The sequence below is a fragment of the Kogia breviceps genome, chromosome 3 (genome assembly GCF_026419965.1).
Source record: "Kogia breviceps isolate mKogBre1 chromosome 3, mKogBre1 haplotype 1, whole genome shotgun sequence".
Lineage (NCBI taxonomy): Eukaryota > Metazoa > Chordata > Mammalia > Artiodactyla > Physeteridae > Kogia > Kogia breviceps.
In genome coordinates this window covers 45,940,416-45,950,058 of record NC_081312.1, presented here as the reverse complement: position 1 = coordinate 45,950,058, position 9,643 = coordinate 45,940,416, and the positions used below count along the sequence as shown (strand labels likewise).

General features: G+C 41.4%; 1 non-coding gene across 1 annotated transcript; it reads left to right on the top strand.

Moving 5' to 3' along the window:
- Positions 1-3,479: 3,479 nt before the first annotated feature.
- TRNAW-CCA (transfer RNA tryptophan (anticodon CCA)) lies at positions 3,480-3,552 on the top strand. The gene has a single exon. It is a non-coding gene; the product is annotated as a tRNA-Trp (tRNA).
- The last annotated feature ends 6,091 nt before the right edge of the window (positions 3,553-9,643 follow it).

The window sequence follows — 9,643 nt, the reverse complement described above, 5'->3', positions numbered from 1 at the left end:
GATATAGTTCAGCATGTTCCTGTGCCCTCTGCATTTCCTAGAAGCTGGCAACTGGATCCAGAGGCTTCATCAGGCTCGGGTTCGATTCCTTTGTGTTCTTTTTTCAAGAAGTCTAGTTTTTCACTCTTTTCCCTTTTAACATTAGCAGCCATTGATACTCAATATTTAGATTCATTAATTCATTGAGAGTTGCAAAAAGATGATATTCTATTTCTGCCATTTTGCTTTTATGTATTACTTTAGATACATGATTGTCTAATGAGGTGCTATCTTTCATCTACTATTTGGTTATCCAATGGAACAGTTTTTACAGAAAAGGCAGGAAAAATGTTTGGGTTTTCCCTTCTACTTCCCTAGTTTTTGGTACAATGAATTGATTCCCTATCATGTTTTAAAATTTTCAAAGAGATTTTTAAAATATTATAATGAACTTAAACATATTTAAGAGACTTTTCTGGTGGCACAGTGGGTAAGACTCCACACTCCCAATGCAGGGGATTGGGGTTTGATCCCTGGTTAGGGAACTAGATCCCACATGCATGCTGCAACTTAAGAACTGATGAGCCACAGCTAAGGAGCCCACCTGCCACAACTAAGACCTGGTGCAACCAAATAAATAAATAAATAAACATACTTAAGAGATTTCAGTTTATTGCAACTCTTATCCATTTTTTTTTAGGCCGCACCCTGTGACATACAGGATCTTCATTCCCCGACCAGGGATGGAACCCTCGTCCCCCACAATGGAAGCTCAGAGCCCTAAACACCGGACCGCCAGGGAATTCCCCAACTCTTATCTTTTTTTTTTGCGGTATGCAGGCCTCTCACTGCTGTGGCCTCTCCCATTGCGCACAGGCCCTGGACGCGCAGGCTCAGCGACCATGGCTCAAGGGCCCAGCCGCTCTGCAGCATGTGGGACCCTCCCAGACTGGGGCATGAACCTGCGTCCCCTGCATTGGCAGGCGGACTCTCAACCACTGCGCCACCAGGGAAGCCCTATCTTTTTTGAAGTTTCAATTTTCCCTTGTTTGACTGTGCGGACTCTTCAAATTGGCTCCTTGGACGTGATCATAATAGTTTTCAATAGCATTCTTGCCAGCTGTTATGTCAAGATGCTCCATTTTCTGCCACAGACTTTGAACCCTAGAATCAGCCATTTTCCCGAGGACTCCTGGTTTCTTTGAATGGGAAATGTTTCAAGACCACAACATAATTGCTATTTCTAAGCCTCTTTAGTAGAATATATATTACCTTACAAGTTCATATTCGTATTTCTGTTTTAAATTCAGAATGACATAGTTTTTACTTAACCTCTTCTAATATATTACATCTGTATCTTCTGTTTTCCCTACCAAGAACCCTGGTTCTTGAGGTAACAGGGGATGATAGAGTTAGCATATTCCATAGTTTTCATTTACTTTTTCCCACATGATACCAACAACAGTCCCAGAATAACAATACTAGTTGTCTCAGAATAACAATACTGGGACTTCCCTGGTGGCCCAGTGGTTAAGACTCCGTGCTTCCACTACAGAGGGCACAGGTTCCATCTCTAGTCCCTCATGCCACACAGTGCAGCCAAACAAAGAAACAAACAAACAAAAAAACCTAATACTACTATGGATTTTAATATTACTAATATTATCACCAATTACTAAAAATATAGAAAAGCTATCTAACCTGACCGTAGTGCTTCTTCTTGTTTTTATGTAATGTTTAAAAAATATGACTGCTTTCTGAGATTTCCTGACCCTGTTCCCCTCAACTACTTTTTATCTGGATCTCCTTTACTTCATCAGTGTTGTCCCTATCCTTATCAGTTTTTATTCCAAGGCCAGTAGTTTCTCCTCAGAGGTATGTCCTGGAAGGGAGGTTTGGTTGGTCAGCATTGAGAATTCATATGGGTGAGACTGTTCCCACCCTTTCAGGTCTTACGAGGACTCCATTGCACTCATATGCTATTGGAATGGATAAAACCCCTCCCAGTTTCATTTGCTATTCTCAGATTGGCTTTCCAGCAAATATCTGTTTCTCTTTGGGATTCTCCAGTTTTCTGGTTCATTGAATATCTAATTGATTGATTCCTCTCCTCTCTTGCATAGACTCTAATATCATGGTCCTGTGGTGGTTGGTGATTTGTCCCCACCTGCTCATATTTTGTGGGGATAACTTATCATCTTGTTTTGTTGTAAGTGTTATCCATGGGTTTTAATTTTGCTTTTCAATTTCTCTGTTTGTTTGTAGGGTTTTGAGAAGATCCAAAAATTATGCTGTTACTTCCTAGAAGCCCAATATAACTTTCCATGGACTGAAATTTAATTACTTTTATATTACACATTATGCTTTTTCAAAATAACTATTTTAAAATCATTTCACCCTTACAGAAAATTGTCAGAACAGTATGAAGAATTTTAGTTTGCCCTTTACGCATTCTCTAATCAGTTGTTAACATTTTACTATATTTGTCTTATTCTCTCTCTCTCTTATCTCTTTCTCACTCAATTATTTTGTATGTATAGTAAAATCCAGTAAAGTCATTAAAATCGAAAAATTAAAATTGACACAAAACTACCATCCAACCCATAGCCTGCATTCGAATTTCACTAGTTATGTATCATTAAATAACCCCTTCCCTTCTAATCCCAGATCCAATAGAGGATCATGTGTTGTACCTAATTTTATGTGTCTTTAGTCTCCTTCTTGGAGCAGTTCCTCAGTTTTCCATGTCTTTCATGATGTTGACTATTTATTTATTTTTTTGGCCACAGCACGCAGCTTGTAGGACATCTTAGTTCTCTGACCAGGGATCAAACCCCAGGCCCACAGCAGTGAAAGCACCGAGTCCTAACCACTGGACTGCCAGAGATTTCCTGATATTTACTTTTTAAAAGAGAATAGGCCAATTACTTTGTAGAACATCCATCAATTTGAGTTTGGCTTATACTTATTATGATTGGATTCAGGTTATTGGAGAAGTACCAGAGACATGATGCTATGTTCTTCTCAGTGCATTATCAGGAGGCAAATTTACAAGTGTTAATTTGTCCCATTTCTATCAGTGTTGACTATTATCATTTCATTAAAATGATGTCTGCCAAACTTCTTCATTGTAAAATTAATAATTATCTTGTACTTATTAATATGTTGTTAATAAGTATTTTATGGAAAGCTACTTTGATATTATGTAAATATCCTGTTCCTCATCACATTTTCACTCCCAGTTTTCATGTCCATTGTTGGTTCTTTGTTGAACCAATTATTACTATAATGGTTGGCAAATGGTGATATTCTAATTCCATCATTCCTTCTACATTTATTAGTTGGTATTGTCATACTCTAAAATAAAGCTTCTATTCTTGCTCCATTTATTTATTTACATATATTTACCTCAGGATAGGCCCATGGATTCCTATTTTATCCAAAGAATCATAATCTGTTGCTTTCATTATTCATTTTAAGTTTAAACTGCCCCAGGGACTTCCCTGGTGGTCCAGTGGTTAAGACTCCATGCTTCCACTGCATGGGGCCCAGGTTCAATCCCTGGCTGGGGAACTAAGATCCTGCAGGCCACACGGTGTGGCAAAAAAAAAAAAAAGTTTAAATTGTCCCAGATTTAGCTAACAGAAACTCTTCAGTCTGGCTCTTGTCCTCATGAGCCTCATAATTTTTCACCACATGGCCTCATCATTTTTCAGGTACTTCTTTACTTTTATGCTCAACAAGATGTTCCAGGAACATATTGTACTTTACCTGTCCCAGCCCTGAATTCAATCATTTCTTCAAGGAGTTCTGGATCATTTTAGTGGAGAACAATATTCAGAAGCCACCCTCTGGGTGCTAGGAGTGCTCATTACTTCTAGGGGATCACTTCTTCCAGGCCAAGTTTTCTTCCTTTCCACATTAAGTCTAGCTCCCATTGTCTCAATATAGTTACTTAATCTTCCTGTATGCATCAATCTCCTGACTTAATGGCAGACCGAGACATCACCCCCCACTGAGACCAACGTGTAGTGGAAATGAGGCCTCTCCCAATCAGCCAGCTCCATTGCTCTTCCCACTATAACATGTGAATTGCATTATACCAATACAAAGCAGATGAGATACTTTTTTTCAATTCATTCCTATTCTGTATGCAAAAGAGAGTATATCTGAAACTTGGGATTCCATTAATGTAATTTATCATAATTTAAAAGATTCATTTTACTGCAGAAATTAATGTCATAAATATTATAACTCAAATTTTCTTAACTGAAATTTCTGGTTTTATGTTTATGTGTTTGTTATGACACAGTGAGAATATTTGCTCAACTGCTTTCTGGGTATACATCAAACAGTCTGATAGATGACACATGACCAGCAGGAAAAAAATATAGTGAGAATTTTAAAAAATTCAATTAGCCACAAAAATCACTTCTTGTACTGAAAGACTGATCTTAAAAAGCTAACACAGAACACAATGATGTGAATGTGTTTATTAATGCCACTGAACTGTACACTTAAAATGGCAATTTTTTTTTTTTTTTTTTTTTTTTTTGCGGTATGCGGGCCTCTCACTGTTGTGGCCTCTCCCATCGCGGAGCACAGGCTCCGGACGCGCAGGCCCAGTGGCCATGGCTCACGGGCTTAGTTGCTCCGCGGCATGTGGGATCTTCCCGGACCAGGGCACGAACCCGTGTCTCCTGCATCGGCAGGCGGACTCTCAACCGCTGCGCCACCAGGGAAGCCCTAAGATGGTAAATTTTATATTATGTATATTTCACCATAATACAAAAAATGGGGGGAAAAAAAAAGCTAACACAGGGACTTCCCTGGTGGTCTGGTGAGTAAGACTCCACACTCCCCATGCAGGGGGCCCAGGTTCAATCTCTGGCTGGAGAACTAGATCCCGCATGCATACCGCAACTAAGAAGCCCACATGCCACAACTAGGAGGCTGTATGCCACAACTGTGAGCCCGCATGCTGCACTAAAAGATCCCACACGTCGCAAGTAAGACCTGGCACAGCCAAAATACATTAAAAAAAGGAAAAAAAGCTAACACAAATTTAACTCAATAAATGTGTCTCTAAAATATTAACAATGTTATTGTAAGCTTTGCCATAATCGATAGCTACTGTTTGCAGATAATAACTTTTATCTGTATGAGCATTACTGCTTATAAAGCACTTAACAACTATTGATATTATCTCAATTAATCTTTTCCAGCTCTGTGGAGTAGATGATATTATCTCCATTTTACAGGTAAGATCACAGGCTTAAAGAGGTTATGCAACTTGTTAAGGACTGCCCAACTATTAGGTGGCAAAAAAGGGATGTAAACACAGTTCTTTTTTTTTTGCGGTACGCGGGCCTCCCACTGTTGTGGTCTCTCCCGTTGCAGAGAACAGGCTCCGGACGCGCAGGCTCAGCGGCCATGGCTCACGGGCCCAGCCGCTCCGCGGCATGTGGGATCTTCCCGGACCGGGGCACAAACCCGTGTCCCCTGCATCGGCAGGCGAACTCTCAACCACTGCGCCACCAGGGAAGCCCAAACATAGCTCTTTTAACACATACCTTATTGTTTCCTTTTCACTATTTCATTCCTCTGAATTGGGATTTTTCTCTCATCTCACTCCTGTCCTGTTGGCCAGATTACAAATGGATAACAACTTTCCCAAGTAATTTACTAATTAGCCTGAGGTTATTCAATCAACTCAGATCTCATTTCTCCAGAGCAGCAGAGAGTGCTTGTCCCCCAACATTAATTTTCACCTCATTCTACAGTAATAGAATGGTTAGCCGGGAAAATGGCCACCCAGAGTAAAGTTCATTCCCTAGCCTAGCTGGCAGGTAGGTATGATCATGTGGTAAGGTAGCCATGTGTGACAGCTGCTAGGAACCTTCCTTCAAATGTGCCCCTTTGCCCTTTTTTGTTTGTTACTTCCTCCATCCTGCTGCCTGCAGGAGAGATCTTCCCTTGGACAATGAGAATTAGGGCTACACCCTAGGAATGTCATTAGGGTGGTGAGCTAGAGCGAGACTTCTGGGTCCCAAGGACGTTATGGAGCAGAGCTGCTGTACCAATCCTGTGCTACAAAGTTCCAGACTCTTAATGGAGAGAGAGCGATTGAAAACTTCTACTTTGTTTAAGCTAATGATACTTTGACTTGTCCAGTCACATCCTAATTCAGTATCTGTTTGTGGAATCCTAGTTGTCTTCCCAACATTTGTTTAAGCCTTCTGCCATTAGGAACCGGCCTGGTGGTTGAGTGAGATTGACCATAAACCCCACAACTAGAGGTCACATGACTGATTACCAGCCAACCTGGGTTATTGCAATGTGAGGTGGTAAGAGTGATTGGTTTAATGGTGAGCACCTAAGGCAATCAGCTCATGGCTTTCCCCTGGCCCTAGCAGTTGGTTCAGGTGTGATACAAACAGTGTGATGTTTGGGAGAAGGATGTAACACTAGATGTTAACACTGAAGCAGGTAGCTTTAGAGAAACTGGGGTGAGGATATAGCTGGCTTGTGGAGGAAGGTGAACTAAGAGAAATGTGAGAAAATGGTGTTTTCCCTAAGTCTGGACCAACCCTAAAGCCTGCCAATTTAGTGGTCTTTTCAGGAAAGTGAGCCAGCAAACTTTCAGTTACATTGGTTAAGATAATTTGGATTGGTTTTTATGTTACCTGCATCTAAAGACATCTTAACTAATATACCTTCCAATGGCTTCAGGATTATATCAGTATCCAATAATGTAAATCAACATTTCCAGGGAAGTATTTTTGACAGGAGGTCCTAATTTAACACAACTTGTACATATTGGTGACCCTGTTGCTTTATTCTCTAATTTTATTTTCAAAATCTTGAAGGATCCTTTTGCAAAGGCTGAGGTGTCTGTGTTAAAGTTCAAATGTAGGGACCCTCCTGGCAGTGCAGTGGTTAAGACTCCATGCTTCCACTGCAGTGGGTGCAGGTTCCATCCCTGGTTGGGGAACTAAGATCCCACGTGCCCTGCAGTGCGGCCAGAAAAAAAAAAAAAAATTCAAATGTAGAGTTCATCCTTTCTGGAAACATTCCTTGGTTTTCTTATGCTGTCTCATTTCTCATTTTCTCTGCCCATTTTTCACATTGCTTCTGTACTGACCCCTTTATTTTATTTCTCTGTTTTCTCTTCTAACTCCCTAAAGGTGGGCATGTTTTAATGTTTAGTCCTGGACCCCCTGATTTAATACGAAGTCTTTCTCAGAGGTGCTGCTCACTCTTATGACTTCAAGTCACGTCTTCGGCCCTCTCCTTGTTTCACGCCTCCATTTCCACCTCCACTAGGAAGTATGGGAGCCACCTAAATGCAATGTACCTAAAACCTAAATAATTTTTCATCTACAACTAGCTCTAAGAAGTTTTCTATTTTTGCCTCTGCACCATCATTCTCTCAGTTCCTCAATTTCAAAACTTGTCATCCTTATGTTCTACTTTCCCTTTTCTGCCACATATACCCTGTAACCAAAGTGTAGTTTCTTCCTTTGTGATGTTTTCAAGGACCACTACCCTGGCACAGACCTTCACACCCTCACATCTGGATAACTGCATTTATTTTCTAACTTGTCATCCTCTCTCTACACCTCCAATCTATTTTATATGTGAATTCTGAAAAACTGTCTTGCTAAAAAGCTGGGACAAAGTGAGAGAGTGTCACGGACATATATACACTACCAAATGTAAAATCGATAGCTAGTGGGAAGCAGCCGCATAGCACAGGGAGATCAGCTCGGTGCTTTGTGACCACCTAGAGGGGTGGGATAGGGAGGGTGAGAGGGAGACACAAGAGGGAGGACATATGGGGATATATGTATAGCTGATTCACTTTGTTATACAGCAGAAACTAACACACCATTGTAAAGTAATTATACTCCAATAAAGATGTTAAAAAAAAAATAAAATAAATAAAAAGCTTTAAAGACTCCTTAAAGCTTTTATCCTGGCATTTAAGGCCTCCCAAATTGGTACTTGCTTACATCGACCAGCACAGTGGAGTACTCATTTCTTCCCAACTGCTGCATTTATATCTTCTTTGCTCACATCCTTCTCCACTTTCCGAAATGCCCTCTTCCTTATCCATTGTCTAATGTTTCTCCTTTAAAACTAAGCTCAAGTTCTGTTTTCTCAAAGAAGTAGTTTTTAAGGTGGTAGGATAGAGGTCTCCTCTCCAATTCCGCCCTTTCCCTCCCAGAGTTAGATATATGTCAGGCCAGCCTAGTAGAAGACATCCAGCCTTTTAGTAAACCTTCTAGCAAGTGCAGGAAACACCTACAGGATTTTAAACCATATCTATGGATGATCTGATTATTTTACAGATACCACAACCTGAGTGCAGACCACTAAGTTCTCTTTTTTCTCTTTCCCTCTTGGGCCTCCAGGGTTGGAAACCCCAAGGGACTTGGTCAAAAGACTGACAATTGGCACAAGAAGAAATGGGTCCCTGAAGCCAGGGAAAGGGAGATTAAAAAACAAAAAACTCTGTAGCTATAAGGGAGGAGGCTTCTCTGATAAGGAGGTGGGGGAGGGAGAGGTTGAGGTCTGGCTCCAGTGAAGGAATTTGGGGAGTAGAAACTGATATAAGAAAACAGAGGGGTCACTCCTGTATCTCCAGTGCTAGATGTTAAAGGCTGTTTTGCACATTCTTTCAGTCTGTGTGAACTGGACCTGTCTCCAAGTGGTAAGACTACTTGGGGACAAGTACAGTACAATTCCCTCCTTTCTAGAATATCGATATAATGTATCGGTCAGCATGCTAGCCAGAAATAAATGGCACACTCAGTGGGGTTAACTGAAGAGTTTAAGCAAGGACTATTGTCAGAGGTGTGGGCAGGGTTAAGGGCCCCGACACAGTGCTGGTGAAGTACCCAGGGATTAGCAACAGCTGAGAGCTATTACCACCATAGATCTGAAAAGGCAAGGGAAGTGAGCAGTGTCAACAGAGACTCAGGGAGCTGGAACCATGGAAGAGAGACTCCCTGGCAGTAGGTGCGGCCATAGAGTAACATGACCTCTGCCAGAACCACGCAGGGTTGTAGGCAATGAGTTCCCGTATCTCTCCTTCTCTCCCTCCCATTATCAGGAGCAGTGCTTCTCTTTGGCTATTCCCAAGGGAGTACAGGGCATGCAGTCCTTGGAGGTCATCCTTCTAAGGCACAGAAAGCAGGGCAGAGAAGAGCAGATAATGAATCTGTGGTGAGCAGACCAACCCAGAGTACCTCACACACTGGAGTTAGAACAGCGATTGTTCCCTATTCTGAATCCCACAGCACTTATGGCTTACATCCTCATTTCAGTTTTCAACAAACATCTCCTGAGCACTTTCCATAAATATTAGATGCTTTGGGATGAAATTAACTAGATGTGCGTCCCTTAGGAACTCAAATCTAATGGGCAACCCCTGGACATTTGGAATTTTCTTGGCTTTGGGGTGTGCAGAGGACTGCACATTTCAGATTTCAGGGGCAGAGATGTGTTCAGAGGTGTCTTCTCTTGGGATGTGAGTTTTATGTCAGGCTCCATTTAGAACTAGAATGTTAGTCCGGATATTGTGGCAAATCTGGCAATACCACAATGGGTTTTGCAAGAATCACCTCTGAATCAGGTGGTATGGCTCTCTGTTCCCTGC